The sequence below is a fragment of the Pseudorca crassidens genome, chromosome 6 (genome assembly GCF_039906515.1).
Source record: "Pseudorca crassidens isolate mPseCra1 chromosome 6, mPseCra1.hap1, whole genome shotgun sequence".
NCBI lineage: Eukaryota > Metazoa > Chordata > Mammalia > Artiodactyla > Delphinidae > Pseudorca > Pseudorca crassidens.
The window spans coordinates 126,480,868-126,501,513 of record NC_090301.1 but is presented as its reverse complement, the minus strand read 5'-3'; positions in this window follow the sequence as shown (position 1 = coordinate 126,501,513).

The following is a 20,646-nucleotide window of genomic DNA, read 5'->3' as shown; positions in this document are numbered from 1 at the left end:
TAGTTCTATTTTTAGGTTTTAAAGGATTGCTATGCTGTTCTCCATAGTGGCTGTATCAATTTACATTCCCACCAACAGTACAAGAGCGTTCCCTTTTCTCCACATCCTTTCCAGCATTTAATGTTTGTAGATACTTTAATGATGGCCATTCTGATTGGTGTGAGGTGATACCTCATTGTAGCTTTGATTTGCATTTCTCTAATGAGTAGTGATGTTGAGCATCCTTTCATGTGTTTGTTGGCAATCTTATATCTTCTTTGGAGAAATGTCTATTTAGGTCTGCCGCCCATTTTTGGAATGGGTTGTTTGTTTTTTTGATATTGAGCTGCATGAGCTGCTTGTATATTTTTGAGATTAATCCTCGGTCAGTTGCTTCGTTTGCAAATATTTTCTCCCATTCTGAGGGTTGTCTTTTCACCTTGTTTATGGTTTCCTTTGCTGTGCAAAAGTTTTTAAGTATCATAAGCTCCCATTTGTTTATTTTTGTTTTCCTTTCCATTTCTCTAGGAGGTGGGTCAAAAAGGACCTTGCTGTGATTTATGTCATACAGTATTCTGCCTATGTTTTCCTCTAAGAGTTTTATAGTATCTGGCCTTACATTTAGGTCTTTAATCCATTTTGAGTTTATTTTTGTGTATGGTGTTAGGGAGTATTCTAATTTCATTCTTTTACATGTAGCTGTCCAGTTTTCTCAGCACCACTTATTAAAGAGGCTGTCTTTTCTCCACTGTACATTCCTGCCTCCTTTATCAAAGATAAGGTGACCATATGTTCGTGGGTTTATCTCCGGGCTTTCTATCTTGTTCTATTGATCTATCTTTCTGCTTTTGTGCCAGTATCATACTGTCTTGATTACTGTAGCTTTGTAGTATAGTCTGAAGTCAGTGAGCCTGATTCCTCCAACACTGTTTTTCTTTCTCAAGATTGCTTTGGCTATTCGGGGTCTTTTGTGTTTCCATACAAATTGTGAAGTTTTTTGTTCTAGTTCTGTGAAAAATGCCATTGGTAGTTTGATAGGGATTGCATTGACTCTGTAGATTGCTTTGGGTAGTATAGTCATTTTCACAATGTTGATTCTTCCAATCCAAGAACATGGTATATCTCTCAATCTATTTGTATCATCTTTAATTTCTTTCATCGGTGTCTTATAGTTTTCTGCCTACAGGTATTTTGTATCCTTACTTAGGTTTATTCCTAGGTATTTTATTCTTTTTCTTGCAATGGTAAATGGGAGTGTTTCCTTAATTTCTCTTTCATATTTTTCATCATTAGTGTATAGGAGTGCCAGAGATTTCTGTGCAGTAATTTTGTATCCTGCTACTTTACCAAATTCATTGATTAACTCTAGTAGTTTTCTGGTAGCATCTTATGATTCTCTATGTGCAATATCATGCCATCTGCAAACGGTGGCAGTTTTAATTCTTCTTTTCCAATTTGGATTCCTTTTATTTCTTTGTCTTCTGTGATTGCTGTGGCTAAAATTTTTACAACTGTGTTGGATAATAGTGGTGAGAGTGGGCAATCTTGTCTTGTTCCTGATCTTAGATATGGTTTCAGTGTTTCACCATTTAGAACAATGTTGGCTGTGGGTTTGTCATGTATGGCCTTTATTATGTTGAGGTAAGTTCCCTCTATGCTTACTTTCTGGAGGGTTTTTATCATAAATGCGTGTTGAATTTTGTCAAAAGCTTTCTCTGCATCTATTGAGATGATCATATGGTTTTTCTCCTTCAATTTGTTAATATGGTGTATCACATTGATGGATTTGCATATACTGAAGAGTCCTTGCATTCCTGGGATAAACCCCACTTGATCATGGTGCATAATCCTTTTAATGTGCTGTTGCATTCTGTTTGCTGGTATTTTTTTGCAGGTTTTTGCATCTGTGTTCAGCAGTGATATTGGTCTCTAGTTTTCCTTTTCTGTGACATCGTTGTCTGGCTTTGGTATCAGGGTGATGTTGGCCTTGTAGAATGAGTTTTGGAGTGTTCCTCCCTCTGTTATATTATGGAAGATTTTGAGAAGGATAGGTGCTAGCTGTTCTCTAAATGTTTGATAGAGTTCGCCTGTGAAGCTGTGTGGTCTTGGGCTTTCGTTTGTTGGAAGAGTTTTAATCACAATTGCAATTTCAGTGCTGGTGATTGGTCTGTTTATATTTTCTGTTTCTTCCTGGTTTAGTCACAGAAGGTTGTGCTCTACTAAGAATTTGTGCATTTCTTGAAGGTTGTCCATTTTATTGGCATATAGTTGCTTGTAGTAATCTCTCATGATTCTTTGTATTTCTGCAGTGTCAGTTGTTACTTCTCCTTTTTCATTTCTAATTCTATTGATTTAAGTCTTCCTTTTTTTCTTGATGAGTCTGGCTAATGGTTTATCAATCTTATCTTCTCAAAGAACCAGCTTTCATTTTTATTGATCTTTGCTATTGCTTCCTTCATTTCTTTTTCTTTATTTCTGATCTGACCTTTATGATTTCTTTCCTTATGATAACTTTGGGCTTTTTTTTTGTTATTCTTTCTCTAATTGTTTTAGGTGTAAGTTTAGGTTGTTTATTTGATATTTTTCTTGTCTCTTGTGGTAGGATTGTATTGCTCTAAACTTCCCTTTGAGAACTGCTTTTGCTGCATCCCATAGGTTTTGGGTCATCGTGTCTTCATTGTGATTTGTTTCTAGGTATTATTTGATGTCTTTTTTGATTTCTTCAATGATCTCTTGGGTTTTTACTAGTGTATTGTGTAGCCCCATGTGTTTGTATTTTTTACAGAGTTTTTCTCTAATTGATATCTAGCCTTATAGCATTGTGGTTGGAAAAGATACTTCATATGATTGCAATTTTCTTAAATTTACCAAGGCTTGATTGTGACCCAAGATTTGATCTATCCTGGAGAATGTTTCACGAGCACTTGAGAAGAAAGGGTATTCTGTTGTTTTTGGATGGAATGTCTTATAAATATCAGTTAAGTCCATCTTGTTTAATGTGTCATTTAAAGTTGTATTTCCTTATTTATTTTCATTTCTGGATGATCTGTGCATTGGTGAAAGTGGGGTGTTAATGTCCCCTACTATGATTTTGTTGCTGTTGATTTCCCCTTTTATGGCTGTTAACATTTGCCTTATGTATTGAGGTGCTCCTATATTGGGTACATAAATATTTACAGTTGTTATATCTTCTTGGATTGATCCCTTGATCACTATGTAGTGTCCTTCTTTGTCTCTTATAATAGTCTTTATTTTAAAGTCTATTTTGTCTGATATGAGAATTGCTACTCTGGCTTTCTTTTGATTTCCATTTGCATGGAATATCTTTTTCCATCCCCTCACTTTCAGTCTGTATGTGTCCGTAAGTCTGAAGTCGGTGTCTTGTAGACAGCATACATACGGGTCTGGTTTTTGTATCCATTCAGCCAGTCTATGTCTTTTGGTTAGAGCATTTAATCCATTTACATTTAAGGTAATTATCGATATATATGTTCCTATTACCATTTTCTTAATTGTTTTGGTTTGTTATTGTAGGTTTTTTCCTTCTCTTGTGTTTCCTGCCTAGAGAAGTTCCTTTAGCATTTGTTGTAAAGCTGGTTTGGTGGTGCTGAATTCTCTTAGCTTTTGCTTGTATGTAAAGATTTTAATTTCTGCATCAAATCTGAATGGGATCCTTTGTGGGTAGAGTAATCTTGGTTGTAGGCTTTTCTCTTTCATCATTTAAATATGTCCTGCCACTCCCTTTTGGCTAACAGAGTTTCTGCTGAAAGTTAAGCTGTTAACATTATAGGTATTCCTTTGTATGTTATTTATTACTTTTCCCTTGCTGCTCTTTTCTTTGTATTTAATTTTTATAGTTTGATTAATATGTTCCTTGGCGTGTTTCTACTTGGATTTATCCTGTATTGGACTCTCTGTTCTTCCTGGACTTGATTGACTCTTTCCTTTCCCATATAAGGGAAGGTTTCAACTATAATCTCTTCAAATATTTCCTCAGTCCCTTTCTTTTACTCTTCTTCTTCTGGGACCTCTATAATTCTAATGTTGGTGCATTTAATGTTGTCCCAGAGGTCTCTGAGACTGTCCTCAGTTCTTTTCATTCTTCTTTCTTTATTCTGCTCTGCAGTAGTTATTTCCACTATTTTATCTTCCAGTTTTCCAGTTTTTATCTTCCAGTTTTTTATCTATCCGTTTTTCTGCTTCAGTTGTTCTCCTATTGATTCCTTTTAGAGAATTTTTAATTTCATTTATTGTGTGGTTCATCATTCTTTGTTTGCTCTTTATTTCTTCTAGGTCCTTGTTAAACATTTCTTGTATTTTCTCCATTCTTTTTCCAAGATTTTGGATCATCTTTACTATCATTACTCTGAATTCTTTTTCAGGTAGACTGCCTATTTCCTCTTCATTTGTTTGTTCTGGTAGGTTTTTACTTTGCTCTTTCATGTGCTGCATATTTCTGTCTTCTCATTTTGCTTAACCTACTGTGTTTGGGGTCTCCTTTTTGCAGGCTGCACGTTCGTAGTTTCATTGTTTTTGTTGTCTGCTCCCAGTGGGTAAGGTTGGTTCAGTGGGTTTTGTAGGCTTCCTTATGGAGGGGACTGGTGTCTCTGTTCTGATTGGTGAGGCTGAATCTTGTCTTTCTGGTGGGGAGGATTGCCTCCGGTGGTGTGTTTTGGGGTGTCTGTGAACTTATCATGATTTTAGGCAGCTTCTCTGCTAATGGGTGGCTTTGTGTTTCTGTCTTGCTAGTTGTTTGGCATGGGGTGTCCAGCACTGGAGCTTGCTGGTTGTTGAGTGGAGCTGGGTCTTAGTGTTGAGACAGAGCTCTCTTGGAGAGCTCTCACTGATTGATATTATGTGGGGCCTGGAGGTCTCTGGTGGTCCAATGTCCTGAACTCAGCTCTCCCACCTCAGGGGCTCAGGGCTGACACCTGGCCAGAGAACGAAGACCCTGTCAGCCACACGGCTCAGAAGAAAAGTGAGAAAAAAAGAAAGAAAAATATTATAAAATAAAATAAATTTATTAAGAAAAATTAAAACATTATTAAAATAAAAAACTAAAAAGCAATTTTAAAAAAAGAGAGCAACCAAACCAATAAATAAATCCACCAATGATAACAAACACTAAAAACTAAAGTAAGATAAACATATAAATCAGAAAATAATCAGTCGCATACAGCAAACCCCACGTCTACTGTTGCTCCCAAAGTCCACTGCCTCCATTTTGGTATGATTTATTGTCTATTCAGGTATTCCACAGATGCAGGGTACATCAAGTTGACTGTGGCGATTTAATCTGCTGCTCCTGAGGCTGCACAGGGAAATTTCCCTTTCTCTTCTTTGTTCACATAGCTCCTGGGGTTCAGCTTTGCATTTGGCCTCACCTCTGCATGTAGGTCACCCTCTGGCCTCTGTTCTTCACCCAGACAGGAGGGGGTTAAAGGAGCAGCAGATTAGGGCCCTCTGGCTCACTGAGGCTGGGGAGAGGGAGGGTACAGAATGTGGGGATAACCTGCAGTGGCAGAGGCCAACATGATGTTGCAACAGACTGAAATGTGCCATGTGTTCTCCCGGGGAAGTTGTCCCTGGATCATGTGACCGTGGCAGTGGTGAACTGCACAGGCTCTTGAGAGTGGAAGTGTGGATGCTTGAACACAGGATTTTTGGTGGCTGCAGCAGCAGCCTTAGCATTTCATGCCCATGTCTGGTGTCTGCTCTGATAGCCGTGGCTCTCGCCCATCTCTGAAGCTTGTTTAGGTGGTGTTCTGAATCTCTTCCCCTCCCGCACCCCAAAACAATGGTCTCTTGACTCTTAAGCAGTTCCAGACGTTTTCCTGGACTTCCTCCTGGTTAGCTGTGGCACACTAGCCCCCTTCAGGCTGTGTTCACACAGCCAACCCCAGTCCTCTCTCTGAGATCTGACCTCTGAAGCCTGAGCATCAGCTTCCAGCCCCCACCCCCCCACCCCGGCAGGTGAGCAGACAAGCCTCTTGGGCTGTTGAGTGGTGGTTGGCACCAATCCTCTGTGCGGGAATCTCTCCACTTTGCCCTCTGCAACCCTGTTGCTGTGCTCTCCTCCATGGCTCTGAAGCTTCCCCCCACCCACCCCCATCTCCGGCAGTGAAGGGGCTTCCTAGTGTGTGGAAACTTTTCCTCCTTCACAGCTCTCTCCCAGAGGTGCAGGTCTTGTCCCTATTCTTTTTTCTCTGTTTTTTCTTTTTTCTTTTGCCCTGCCCAGGTACATGGGGAGTTTCTTGCCTTTTGGGAAGTCTGAGGTCTTCTACCAGCATTCAGTATGTGTTCTGTAGGAGTTGTTCCATATGTAGGTGTATTCCTGATGTATTTGTGGGGAGGATCTCCACATCTTACTCCTCTGCCATCTTGAAGGCCCTCCCCCATAGTCCTTTATAATTATGTAAGGTAGTGATGTTCCCTCTTTCATTCCAGATTTTAGTAATTTGAGTCTTTTCTAACTTTTTCCCTGGAAAATTAGGTAAAACTTAGTCTGTTTTATTGACCTTTTCAAAGAATGAATTTTTATTTAGTTGAGTTTCTTTATTGTTTATTTTTCTCTAACTTATTTCTGCCTATCTATCAACTATCTATATCTATCATTTATCTGTCTATCTATCATCTATCTATCTATCTATCATCATCATCTTTGCTATTTCCTTCCTTATTCTTGCTTTGGATTTATTTTGCTCCTCTTTTTTTAGATTCTTAAGTTTGAAGGTTAGGTTTGAACTTTGTTTTTTTAACATTGGAATTTAGTTATAAGTTTTCTTATGGACATTGGCTTAGGTACATCTTATAAGGTCTTTATCTGGTGTTTTCATTTTTATTCATCTCAAAATATTTTATAATTCCCTTTCTGATTTCCTCTTTGACCCATTGGACATAGGAGTATTTTGTTTAATTTTCACCTATTTGTTAATCTCTCAAATATCCTGTTATTGATTTCTTGAATTTAAATTTATTGAATTTAATTCCATTGTGGTTGAAGAACATACTTCATATGATCTCAATCCTTTTAAATTTATTTAAGCTTGTTTTTAATGGCTTTGCAATGGTCTATCTTGAATGTTTCATTTGCACTTGAACAGAATGTGTAGTTTGGGTGGCATGTTGTAGAGATGTCTGTTAGGTCTTCTAGTTAATTTGTAGTGTTGTACAAGTCTTCTGTATCCTTGTTGATCTTCTGCCTTGTTGTTTTATCCATTAATGAAAGTGGGGTATTGAAATCTCCAATTACTATTTTTGAATTGTTTATCTCTCCTTTTAATTCTCTCAGTTTTTGATTCCTATATTTTGGGGCTCTGTTGTTAGGTGAATATATGTTTACAATTATTGTTTATACCTGATGGATTGAATCTTTTATCATTATAATATCCCTTTTATTCTCTAGTAATTTATGTCTTAGTGTCTATTTTTTTCTGGTTTAGTATAGCCACTCCAGCTATTTTTTGTTATTGTCTGCATGATATTTCTTTTTCAATCCTTCTTCTTTTAGACTATTCATGTCTTTAACTTAGAAGTTTGCCTTTGTAGATGGCACATAGTTGGATCATTTTTAAAAATTCACTATGATTGGAGTGTTTAATCTATTAGCATCTAATGTAAATACTGATAAGGCAGAAAATACATGTGTTCTTTGATTTTTATTTTCTATGTGTTTTATAACTTTGTTCTAGTCCAATACTTCCTTCTTTTGTGCTAAGTACTTCCTTCTTTTGTGCTACGTAGATATTTTCTAGTATACCACTTTAATTTCTTTATTGCTCCTTTTAGTATATTTTTGTGTTATTTTCTTTATGGTTTCCCTGTGGCATTACAATTATTATCTTAACATTTTATAGTTCTGAGTGATACTAACTTGATTTCAATATTACAAAGAAAATTTAGTATAGCTTCAATCCCCCCTCACTTTGTGTTATTATTGCCATACAAATTACATCTTTAGATATTATAAACCCATCAACACGGTATTATAATTATTCCTTTATACAGCTTTAAAAACAGCTTATATAAGATTCACCAATTTAAAATGTACAATTCAATGGCTTTTAGTATATTCACAGAGTTGTATATATATCACATCATTTTTAGACAAAAATAATTAAAATGCATTTTTACTATCTTTTATATACCTGTGTGGTTACATTTACTGGTGCTCTTTTTGTTTGGATTTGAGTTATCTTCCAATGTTCTTTCATTTCATCTTGAAGGACTCCCTTTTAATCTCATAGGGAAGATTTGCTATTGATTGATTCTTTTGGTTACTGTTTATCTTGGAATGTCTTAATTCCTCCTTCAGTTTTGAAGGATAGTTTTGTGGCATGTAGAATTCTTGACAGTCTTTTTCTTTAAGTACATTGAATATCTCATTTCATTGCCTTCTGGCTTCCATGGTTTCTGATGAAAGATCAGCTCTTTATCTTTTTTCAGGAGTCCTTGTACCTAAGTTATTTGTCTCTTGCTGCTTTCAAGATTCTCTCTTTGTCTTCAACTTTCCACAATTTGATAGTAATATACATAAGGTATGAATATCTTTGAATTTATTCTATTTTGAGTTCATTAGCTTTCTTGATTTAATGTTTTTCATTATATTTGGGAAGTTTTTGATTGTTACTTCTTCAAATATATATATATATATTTTTTTTTCTGGTATACGGGCCTCTCACTGTTGTGGCCTCTCCCATTGCGGAGCACAGGCTCCAGATGCGCAGGATCAGCGGCCATGGCTCACGGGCCTAGCCGCTCTGCGGCATGTGGGATCTTCCTGGACCAGGGCACGAACCCGTGTCCCCTGCATCAGCAGGAGGACTCTCAACCACTGTGCCACCAGGGAAGCCCCAAATATTTTATTTGCCTATTTCTTTCTTTCCTTTTCTACTGTGACTCTGAATAAGCATTTGCTAATATTCTTGATTATGTCCCACAAGTCCCTAAGGCTCCATTAATTTTTCTTCACTCTTTTCCTTTCAGTTCTTCAGATTGGATAATCTCAATTGACATATCTCTGAATTCCCTAATTCTTTCTTCTGCCTGTTCAATTGCTGTCTGGCCCTTGTAGCCAACTTTTTATTTCAGTTATTGTACTTTTCAATTTCAGAGTTTGTATGTGGTTTTTTTTTATTATATTCTTTCTCTTTATCAGTATTCTCTATTTGGTGAAACATCACTTTCATACTTTTCCTTAACTTTTAAAACATGTTTTCCTATAGTTCTTTGAACATATTTAAAATAGATGATATAAACACTTTTTCTAATAAGTCCAGTGTCAAGGATTCCTCAGAGATAAGTTTCCAATGATTGCTTTTTCCCTGTGTATAGGCCATGCATTTTTAAAAGGATCACTCAAGTTTATACCATCTCTCTCTTCTTTTATATTTCCAGGAGATCTAATTCAAATTTGAGGTAAAAAACTTTGTTGCTGATGCCCAGCTCCATTCAGTAAATATAGAGTTGATTCCCTATTAGGCTGCTTAGTAAGACTTTGTAAATAACCGAGTACTACACGAACATTTGTTTTTCTCTCAAGTTTTCAAAAACACATAATTACCTTATATGTATAGTGAATGATGTTCAGTAACATTTTTGGTACATCTGTTGTACAGTACTGCTTATTATGAATAAGACCCAAGACAACTAACAGTGGCATTTCTGAGTCAAATTTTAATAGAGATATTACTTAGATCATATTTTATATTAAGATATAAACACTGCATTATTAAAGAGGCCATATCATATAATATTTTCTTGTAGAATGCATTTGATAACTAGAAGAAAAATAAAAGGCATAATGTTTTTACCTTAAGCAGTTAAGTATAACTAGCTCCCTCAAATCCAGAGGAATAGATTTTTTTCTAAATGATTGCAATATTATATTGACATATAATACGTGTAAGACTAAAGTGTAAAATGTAGTGATTTTATATACACACATATAGTGAAATGATTACCACAATAAGGTTAGTTAACACCTCCATCCCCTCACATAATTACAGTTTTTTGTGGTGATGACATTTAAGATCTGCACTTTCAACATTGCAAGTATATAATGCTGTATTGTTAATTACATACATGATGCTGTACATTCTATTATCAGAACTTATTCACCCTACAGGTGGACATTTGTACCCTTTGACCAATATCACCATATTTTCCCCACCTCTCAGCCCCTGACAACTACGATTATACTCTCCATTTCTATGAGGTCAGATTTTTTTAAAACTCTACATATAAATGACATGTAAACATATAGTCTTTCTCTGCCTGCGTTATTTCACTTAGCATAATGTCTTCAAGATCCATACATGTTGTTACAAAAGGCAGGATTCCTATTTTTTATGTGTCTGAATAATATTCAGTTGTGTATACACACACACACACACACCACATTTTCTTTATCCATTCATTCGTCAGTGGATAAGTAGGATGTTTTTATGTCTTGGCTATTGTGAATCATGCTTCCATAAACATGAGGATGCAGAGATCTCTTTGAGAAAGGTTTTTATTTTCTTTGGATATATACCCAAAAGTGGGATTGCTGAATCATATGGTAGTTCTATTTTAATTTTTTGAGGAATCTTCATGCTGTTTCACCTAGTGGCCATAATAATTTACATTCCCATCAACAGTGCACAATAGTTACCTTTTGTCTAAAGCCTTGCCAATACTTGTCTCTCACCTTTTTGATGACAGTCGTCCTAATAGGTGTGAGGTGACTTTATACTGTGGTTTTGATTTGCATTTCCCTGATGATTAGTGGTATTGAGCATCTTTTCATATATCTGTTGACCATTTGTATGTCTTCTTTGGAAAAATGCTTATTTAAGTCTTCTGCCCATTTTAAAATCAGATTGTTTGATTTTTTTGTCATTGAGTTGTATGACTTTTTAATATATTTTGGGTATTAACGTCTTATCAGATAGATGGCTTGCAAATACCTTCTCACATTCCATAGGTTGCCTTTTAAATTTTGCTTGTTTGCTTATGTTTGCTGTCATTACGGTTATATATTATCTGATAAAATGTTGCAGGATGGGGAGTAAATGCCAGAGAGAAGATGCCTTTGACAATTTTAAAGGAAATTTCGTAGAGATGTTTAGTCAAGCCTATGTTTACATGATGGCCAAATAAAATTATTGGTGAAAAATTGACCACGTAGGATTTTTTTTTTTGTTTACATGTCAAGCTTTGTTGGAAACAAAACCCACCAAAATGTATTTATTAGGATAATAGCTTACTCCCAGATATTTCTGGCACAGTGCCATTTGGGGAATTCCTTTGCAATGAAATGGTAAAAGCCTCTGTATTGGTAATACTGAGGGTGAAGATGGTGCCCTGAGAAAGGCTGAGAGGGGATCAGCCACAGATTTCATGTTGGCTCTTGCCATGAGTTGCTGTGACTAGGAGTTTCTGTGCTCTGATGCTCCCCTTCCTTACCAGTGACCTTTTATTCACTCACTCACTTGTTCATTCACTCACTCATTCATCCAACCAAGAGCCTCCTCTGTGCCAGGCTAGTGCCAAGTCTGGGTACCAATTTTCTCTGTCACCGAGGGTGCCGAGTGGGAAGAGGGAGGCAGGGATGACTCCCTTAAAGCGTAGAATCTGTTACCCCAGTGAATAGAGAGGGGCGTCCAGTATCCTTAGGGCAGTCTGGATTTTGGGGCAAGGAGGGGAACTGGGGAGGGCACGAGTGGCCCCTGATGGGACAGGAGTCAACAGACTGGGGCAGGCCCCTGAGCAGGGCTCAGCCATCATACTCCAGGAGGGACAAGGTGACGGGGACCCAGGAGGAACTTGTCTTGTCTGCCCCACTTCCTGGCTGTGTGTGGCTGGGCATCTCTGTGCTTTGAATTTCCCTTCTGTAAAATGGGAAAAATGATACTACCTTCTTCTATGGTGGGGTGAGGAGGAGGCAAGATCACCTATTGTTGTCATTATCATTAAGCCAGCAATCAGGGAGGAATTTTAAGCAGGTGAGTGAAGTCATCATTTTTGTGTCATCAGAAAGATCCATCTGGAAGCAGTGAGCAGATGGGCCTGAGCTAGAGGCTGACCCCCAGAAGACTAATTAGAGGCTGTCACAGCATAGAGAGAGAAGGGATGGGCATGCATTAAGGTCATGCACAGTAAGGGGAGAAGAGAGGCTGGATGGGAAAGAACCGTTAGGAGCAGAACCAGTGGAGGACGTTGGGAGTGATACAGCAGAACAAGGAGAAACTCACATGCTTACTGACTGCATCACGTGCAGTGTGAGGGCAAGTGTGATGTGTGTGCTGTGCTCCAAGCAGCACCCAGCCTGGGGAAGGCAGCAGAGCAGCGGTTTCCACTCTTCCCCCTTCTCCGCATCCTGGCACAGCCCTGCCCACCCGCCTCAGACCCCAGGGCCTGGTCCTTGGGACTGTGCTGGGAGGGAAGGCAGACTCTGAAGGCCATGCTGTGAACTCGGTCCTGGAGGGCTTGAGGTGGCCTTATGTTCCAGGCAGGGACACAGACTCCAAACAGTCCCACCTTGGACCTCCTAAATCAGAGTCTCTAGGGATGGGGTATTTTATTTTGTAAAAGTTCCAGGGTGATCCTAATGCACAATGCACATTGTGGGAACCGTACGATAAAGCAGGACTGTCCCGGTGGAGTGCACTGTCCATCTGATAAAGCATACGTACCAGGACATATGCCATCTTCTGGACCTGGTCACTTTGCGTAACATCGCCAGCTCCTTGGGGTGTGTCCATCGAGAAACCAGTGAAGAGGCTGTGTTCCTTGATTGTGGAGAGCCCCTAAGGGACTGTGTGGGAGTGCCCTGTGCTTACTCACCAGCTTATTGGATCTTTACAGTCACACTGGGAGTTAGATGGTAGTATTCCTACTTTGAAGATAAGGAAACAGAGGCTCAGACAGCAGAACTCGTTTTTTAAAATGTGATACAAATCCAGGTCTGTCCAGCCCTCATCCAGTGTTCTTTCTACTAAGCATGCCGCCTGCCCCAGAATGCTGGGTGCCAGGAAAGCTAGGACAGGTGGTCCCTTCTCCTTAGAAGCTGTCACCTGAAGTACAAAGACAGGGCTGAACACATGAAACGATTAGAGGACAATTAAGAGTGAATAGATGCCGTATTGTCTTGAGTGCAATGGGACAAACACAGCATATAAACGTGTTCATACAGCTGATCTGTCAGGATGTTTTGTGCTAACCTGAGTGGCTTGGTGCATCCACCACAGGGTGAAACGAGCCAGAAAGCTTCCTTAGCTTGACAAGCCATCTCCCTGCGTTGACATTTGCCATAACGAATGAGCCACGGAGGGCATGTTCCCCTATCCTGTCCCCAGGTGAAGATGTGCATCTGAAGGGGTCAGTCATGGATGCCTGCAGTGCTCTCCCACCTGCTCTCTGGAGATAAGAGGAGGCCAATGACAGCTGCAGAGCAGACTGGCTGCTGGCAACATGAGTGGACCGACAGCTCCAACTCAAGCCGGAGTCCCAGTATACTGCTCGGGTTATTTTGTAGATGACATCACAATTCGATGGCATTGGAGGCAGAAGAGGAACGATCGTTTGGCTTATGTGCACTGCTGGTTTGGAAGCATTTCTCCCAAATACATATTCTATAACTTGACACAAGGGCCAGAAGAGGCATTGACAGGTATGTCAAAGAAAAAAGAGGAAGAGAGAAGACAGTTGGGTTCAAATCATACACTCGCCTCTCCAGGAAGAAATGCTTCTCCCTCTGTTGTGTGTGGAACATAAAGGCTTTTTTCCTTTCTTCAACAGCTGCAAAATACATCTGCTGGCATAGTGACCTAACTAAGGGCTGCATTTAATTAAGAAGTGTCAGGAGTTCTTTTATTTTGAACTCTTACACAGTTCCCACAGGAGGGGAATTTCTTATGAAAGTGTCTCTATGTTCTGTGATAGCATTTTAAAACTTTCCCCAATAGATCCCACATAAAGGCAACAAATACTGTCCTTGAAACACGGAAGTGAAAAAAGACCTCTTTCACATTAATTCAAAGCACACCTGTGTCTAACTCTAGCAAAATATTTGATGAAAAAGGTGAAAGTTAGGCTAATTTCCTGAGATCCCCATGTCACTGGATGATGGAACATTCGTGACACTGGTTATTTGAGGAAGTCCCAAGGGTGGTGATTTTCTTTCACCACCTGTCTTCTCTTGGGGCCCAGACATTATGAGGGGCTCCCAGCGTCCTTCACTGACGGCAATCCCTGGGTGTAGCCCAGTACCTGGCGTCTCTCGTATCAGCCATGCCAGCCCCCAATTTGTCACTGATGAACTGGCTCACGCACAACTCTACGTGCTATTATCCCCTCATTTATTCTTTCATTCAACTCCATTTTTGGCTCAGTGCCAGAAGCGACCATTGTTACAGTCAATTCTATGTTCTCTGGGGCACTTTTCTTCTAATTTCTTCATCTCAATTAGTCTTGTCTCCTCAGTGAACCTGTAAATTGATTCGGGACAGGATCCACTGCATCACGTGGGAGATGCTAGCAGAAGGTACTGCTATGCATGGTCCTGACTATCCAGTGTGCCCATCATGGTCCTCAAAAATGGGGTGCAATAGTTGTGTGGTCTATGGGATCCAGATACCCCACTGTTATTCCTTGAGAGGTCCTTGAACATGGAGCTCATGTCACCGACATTGGAGTTCATTGAGATCAGCTGTAGCCTTCTGGACACTCAACCTCCCCGAGCAGTCCTTAGGGCTACCTCAGAGCCCTAGATGTCAGCAGGGACAGTTATTTCCTTTTCCCCCCATCAGATGGTGAACTGTACCAGGTCAGTGTCATCCCTGGCACATAGGAGGTACCCAATAAAAGCTTTTAGGCTGAATTAATAAATTACTACGTTTAATCCATATGTCACTAAAGCATTCTTATATGCAATAAACTATAGCAGGATATACAGTTGAGGGTTGTGGATAAATTCCAATTCTATTCCCTGGGTATTAGTGACCTGTTAGTGTCCTAGTTACAGGGAAATTCAGACATTTCTTCTTTCATTATCCCAATTCCAGGGTTAACTGTCTTTGTGGCCCACAACCATCTTAAAGTGGACTGTGCCATTGACAGAAAATGCAAGTCTGTCCTCTTCATCCTGCTGCTGTGTGGATGGTCCATTCCTGCCACCCTCTATCCAGTGCTGACCACCCTCCCTCTGTGCTGACCTCCCAGGCCAGCTCCTGTGTCCTGGCCTGTGCCATGCCCTGGAAAGCTGCAGGAGAGGAGCAGGGTGCTAGGGGCACCTGGGAGCTGAGGGTGAAGAGCCTGAAGCCATGACCACCAGTTGGGTCCTTCAAAGACCATCTATGTGCTGCCAACTGGTGAAGGCTATGAACTTGGGTGACAGAACTGGTGTGCTGGGAACAGTGGCAGGGCACTGTTAAGGGTTACTGGTGCCAAAAGATATGGGTCCATTTATTCTTGGGGCCATAGGGAGGCACCACAGGTGCCACGGGCATCCAGGACTCTGCTTCAGATCTCGAAATGCTTCCTCAGTTTATGAAGTGGGCTTCTGTAAATATTACCGTTCATTGAAAACATCTGTGAGCCACTGGTTTATCCAATGTCTTCCTCAATGTGGGAAATCCTTTTAGAGTCTACTTGATATGCACCCCTCCCTTTTGGTTGATAGCACACAGATCTTTGTGGGGCAGAGCATTTCTGTTCCTGAGAAATAACTTCACACTAAGCTCACAGCTTTCTCCTTATATCTTTTCCATTAATCCTCATTTTTCTGAAAATAGCACAAAATATGCTCAATTCTTCTTATAAAAGTTTCAAATATGAAAAACTTTATATCTCAAAAAGAAGCATATTTTAATAATTTTTATGGAATCAGTATAGTCATATACTAAAATTTTCAAACTGATATTAATTACAAAAAGAAAAATAAAGGTCTTCTGTCCACTCATAACAGGAAGTTCCTGTCCCCAGTGTTCACAGTTTCTTATGCAGCCTTCCAGAAAAACATCTTTCACATACAAACATGTGCTTTAAAAATTATAAAATGGTGTCATATCGTGTGCACTGTTCCATACCTTGTTATTTGTCTCTTTCCTATCAGTACATCTATGTTGGTATCAGGTAGCATGAGCTGCTGTAACATACAGACCCCTGAGCCTAGTGGCTGAACTCAATAGAAGCTCATTTGTAGCTGATACGAAGCCCCACACAGGTGCTCATGAGAAGCAGGCAGTGTCCTCCAACAGCAAAGCTCCTTCCCAATGTTGCTCCAACAGCGTACAATTTCCAAGGCCACTGTGCTCCTTCCCGTCAAGATGAGAGCTTGGAGCATCAAGTGTGGGGGGTTCCCCAGGAGCCAGTCTTAACTCTGAGCAGATAATGCTGCTTGCATCCCACTGGTTAGAACTTAGTCACGTGACTGCTCCTCCCTGCAAGGGAAACTGGGGCACACAGTCTAGCCTAGGCCCAGGAAAAAGAGGACATGAATTCGATGAGCAGCCAGCAGTCAGCAGCAGTCTACACTCTGGCAACATTCCAACCTTGAAGATGAAGTGAATGTGGTTTACTTTTAGGAAAGAGAATTTTCTATGGGCTGTCCCATTGTTACCTCCAACTCCCAGGATGGAAGTGTGCACAGTGCCCTCCATCAGGTTGGCAGGGGTTGGGGGGCCACCTATAGATTAAAAACACAAGCTATCTGATTCCCTCTCAGTCCCTTGAAATATCCAGTGATGCAAAAGGGACATAATAAGGCCACAATAAGAGTTGTTTTAAGGCTCCAACATTGAAAAACTGCTCTTAGGCTGTGCTCGTGATCTCTTTGGCAACATGAATCTTACAACAACTTAGTGGTCTCTCATCTATGTGTCTCTAGTCAGTTCTGTGTGCCTCTAAAAATAATGAAAATTCTTTCTTGGACATATTCTCAAGCTAGATTTATTTTTTGTTTTACTTCCTCACCCCCTGTCCTGCTCTCTTAACCTTGAGTCTATCAGAAACACAGGGCATGGATACAAGCTGCAGGCATCTGATCTTTGCCTTAAAACTAAGTTGAATGAGTACATTCCTTAGCAAACCTCCCTCAATCTTATCTCTTATTTTTGGTGGCATAGAACCCATTTTCTAAAAGGATGAGTCCCCAAATTTCTGAATCTTCTTTATTCCCTTTCATTTTTGTTTGCAAACGTAGAAAGTCTACCCAGAGCTCATGCTTTCCTTAAAACATTTGGCTAAAAGCAGAAAGTGAAAGCAACATAGTCTATTTCCTATACCTTCACTCAGAGCTGGGGGCTTACCAGCCATGTGACCTACCTCCTAAGTTGTCAAGAGCAAGCAGTGGCATCAGATGTTTTGTGACTGCAGTATATGGGTCTTCTCTTCCAACTCTCTGCCACCAAGCCAAAGCCACATATTTTAGGTTTGTGGGGGATTATTAAGTACCCCACTTCAACATAAAAAGTTCAGTTTTTTGGTTTTTTTTTTTGCTGTACGCGGGCCTCTCACTGCTGTGGCCTCTCCCTCTGCGGAGCACAGGCTCCAGACGCGCAGGCCCAGCGGCCATAGCCCACGGGCCCAGCCGCTCCACGGCACGTGGGATCCTCCCAGACCGGGGCACGAACCTGCGTCCCCTGCATTGGCAGGCGGACTCCCAACCACTGTGCCACCAGGGAAGCCCAAAAGTTCAGTTTTAATTAAGCTAATCCTATTGCTGTAACAGATCTATCTTAAAAGTCTCCAAGGATCCCCAGTAGAATTTATTTCCTATACACATAACGTCTGGAACGAGTGTTCATGTTTGGCAAGTGTTTCTTCCCCTCCATACCTGGCTTCCAAGTCACCTTGATCCCCTTCATGAAGTTGGTGGTGGAAGCAGCACAGGGAGTGGCACGTGGGGGAGGGCGACTCTGGCACACATCACTTCTGCACCTGACTGCAGGAAGGCAGGAACATATCCCAGCTGTGTGCTCACAGAAGACAGAAAAGAGGTTGGGTGATCAGCCAGGAATCTCTACCAGACCTGCCACCTCACTTACTAACTAGTTTTTACTTTTAGAATGTTATCTATGCATACCTAGGATAAGTTCAAATGGGATTAAATGGTATCTAGTGGAAAGTAAGACTTCTTCTGAGAAAACCAGCCACCTTTGCAAGACCACCACTCTTTTTTTTAATATTTTATTTATTTGTTTATTTGGTTGCACTGGGTCTTAGTTGCAGCAGGTGGGCTCCTTAGTTGTGGCAAGTGGGTTCCTTAGTTGTGGCATGCAAACTGTTAGTTGTGGCATGCATGTGGGATCTAGTTCCCTGACCAGGGATTGAACCCAGGCCCCCTGCATTGGGAGCATGGAGTCTTAACCACTGCACCACCAGGGAAGTCCCTGCAAAACCACCACTCTTAACGGTTCCTTGTGTAGCCTTCTGGAATTTGTGTATGAATATAAAAATATACATAGGTAAATGTGTGTGCAAATGTTTGCATATTCAAAATATTCTTTTCTATCTTCTTCAGTTTTATAGCTACATGATACTCCATGATGGACTTATGGACTTTTAATTTGTCCTTTCTTTTTCTTTTACACGTGGTAAATATTGCAATGTGCTTTCTTGAAATACTATTGTGACTACATCCATGGGGTAAATTCATAGCACTAAATTCTGCATTTTTAATTTCATTATGTCACAATATTAACAATGATCAAATAGCTTAAATACTATTCTCACCCTGTGAGACACATATTATTATTGGGTTAATTATGGTAGTCTTTTTTTTTTCTAGTTCGCATACCAAATTGGTTGTAGTCCTAAAGTCATTTTTGTAAAATGTCAAGAAATTATTACTGCAGGAAGTTTCTTTCCTTTTTCCCACTGCTGGTAAGGAGCTCTTAGTCCCTGATAATCCACAACCACTGTCTGACCAATTCCTTCCTTTGCCAGTTGGCCCAGGGGCTGAAAACATGAGGAAACTTGAGAGGTGCTGAGTTGGAGAAGCAGGGGTCACTGGCTTCCAGCTGAGGCATGCCCGGTCACTGGGGGAGGGCTCAGTTCCTTAGCAGAGGATCCAGGCTATCTTCCTCTGGTGTCACACTCACCTGTCACATCCCAGTCCAAACCTTTGAATGCCCCCTGGCTGCTCAGGAAATTAACTTCAAAATCTCGTTCTGGCTTACCCCACTTTCTATAACCTGACCCCACTCGAACTTTCTAGTCCCGTAAGAACACAGGGCAAAGTAATGTCCATGGAGAGTCAAATTACCATTTCCTCCATTCAAGGTTCTGTTTGTGGAAGGTCTGCAGGGCCAGTGTGTGCTGGCCCAGGCTCACTGACATGGGGGGGACCTCTGACCGTGGCGCTTGCGGACCGTGGTCTAATATCCTTCCTGTAATGTCTCATCTCATCCCCCTCCTCCTTTTCACCTGACCACTGTTTGTTGACAGGCTGCCATCGCACCTGCTCTGGACGCCCCTCTGCCACTCACCCTGTGCTGCATGGCAGGCCTGGCATCATCTCAGTGTTCACTGAAAAGGCTTCATGTGTCTAAAGTTTATCCCCTACACTTGCCAGCTGTGTGACCTGGGAAAGGTCACTTTTCATCTCTGTGCTTCTGACCCCTCAGGTATAAAATACTGCTAATAATTAAAGTTGATTCTTTGGGCTCCAACCATGTGCCAGACCCCAGTTACATGTGGTAATGCTTTGTTTCCTGTAACACTGTCAATAACAGATGCTTTAGTCTCCCCATTGAAAGATGAAGGAACTGAGGCAGAGAGATGTCAAGTAACTTGGTTGTGGTCACACAGCTAGCAGTGGAACCAGGCTGGGAGCTTGGTGGTCTTTCACCACAGCCCCACTCGTGAGTCTGCCTCTGAGAAGGCTGTTGTGGGAATTACAGAGGGGGTGTAGGGAGCATTGACGACGAGTCAGCCGTGACTACTATTTGTGCTGTACTTGCACTCAAACATGCCAAATCCTCCACAGGGGGCAATTTTTTTTTTTTTTTTTTTGCGGTACGTGGGCCTCTCACTGTTGTGGCCTCTCCTGTTGCAGAGCACAGGCTCCAGACGCGCAGGCTCAGTGGCCATGGCTCACGGGCCCAGCCACTCCGCGATATGTGGGATCTTCCCGGACCGGGGCACGAACCCGTGTCCCCTGCATTGGCAGGCGGACTCTCAACCACTGTGCCACCAGGGACAGGGAAGCCCCCACAGAGGGCAACTTTGCAACCACTTGGAATATTAGAGTAGCTGCATGGGTCCTTGCAGAAAGACTGGGGGAGAGATCACAAAGGAAAGGAGAAGGTGTGGGCCATCCCCAGGCTGTGTGGGGGACTGGAATTTCCAGTCCACTCAGGGTAGGATGTCTGGAGGGAAGGGTTGAGACACAAGCTTGGAGAAAGAGAGACAGCCCAGGGTGTCAAGGTCCTGAGTGTCAGAGTGAGGAGCTTACACTGAGTTGGGGAGGCGACAGAGTCTGTGGCCAGGGAAGCAGTGGGCCTGGCCCAGCCCTGAAGGTCATGACATCTTCAACGAGCTGACCGGGCTGGAGGGGAGAGGAAGCCAGAAACAGGCTGCAGAAGGAAGGACCAAGCTCTGCTCCTGCAGCAGCAGTAGCAGCAAAGGGAAAGGAACTGAGACCCAGAGATTCTGCAGAAGCTGAGACCATAGTGATCAGCA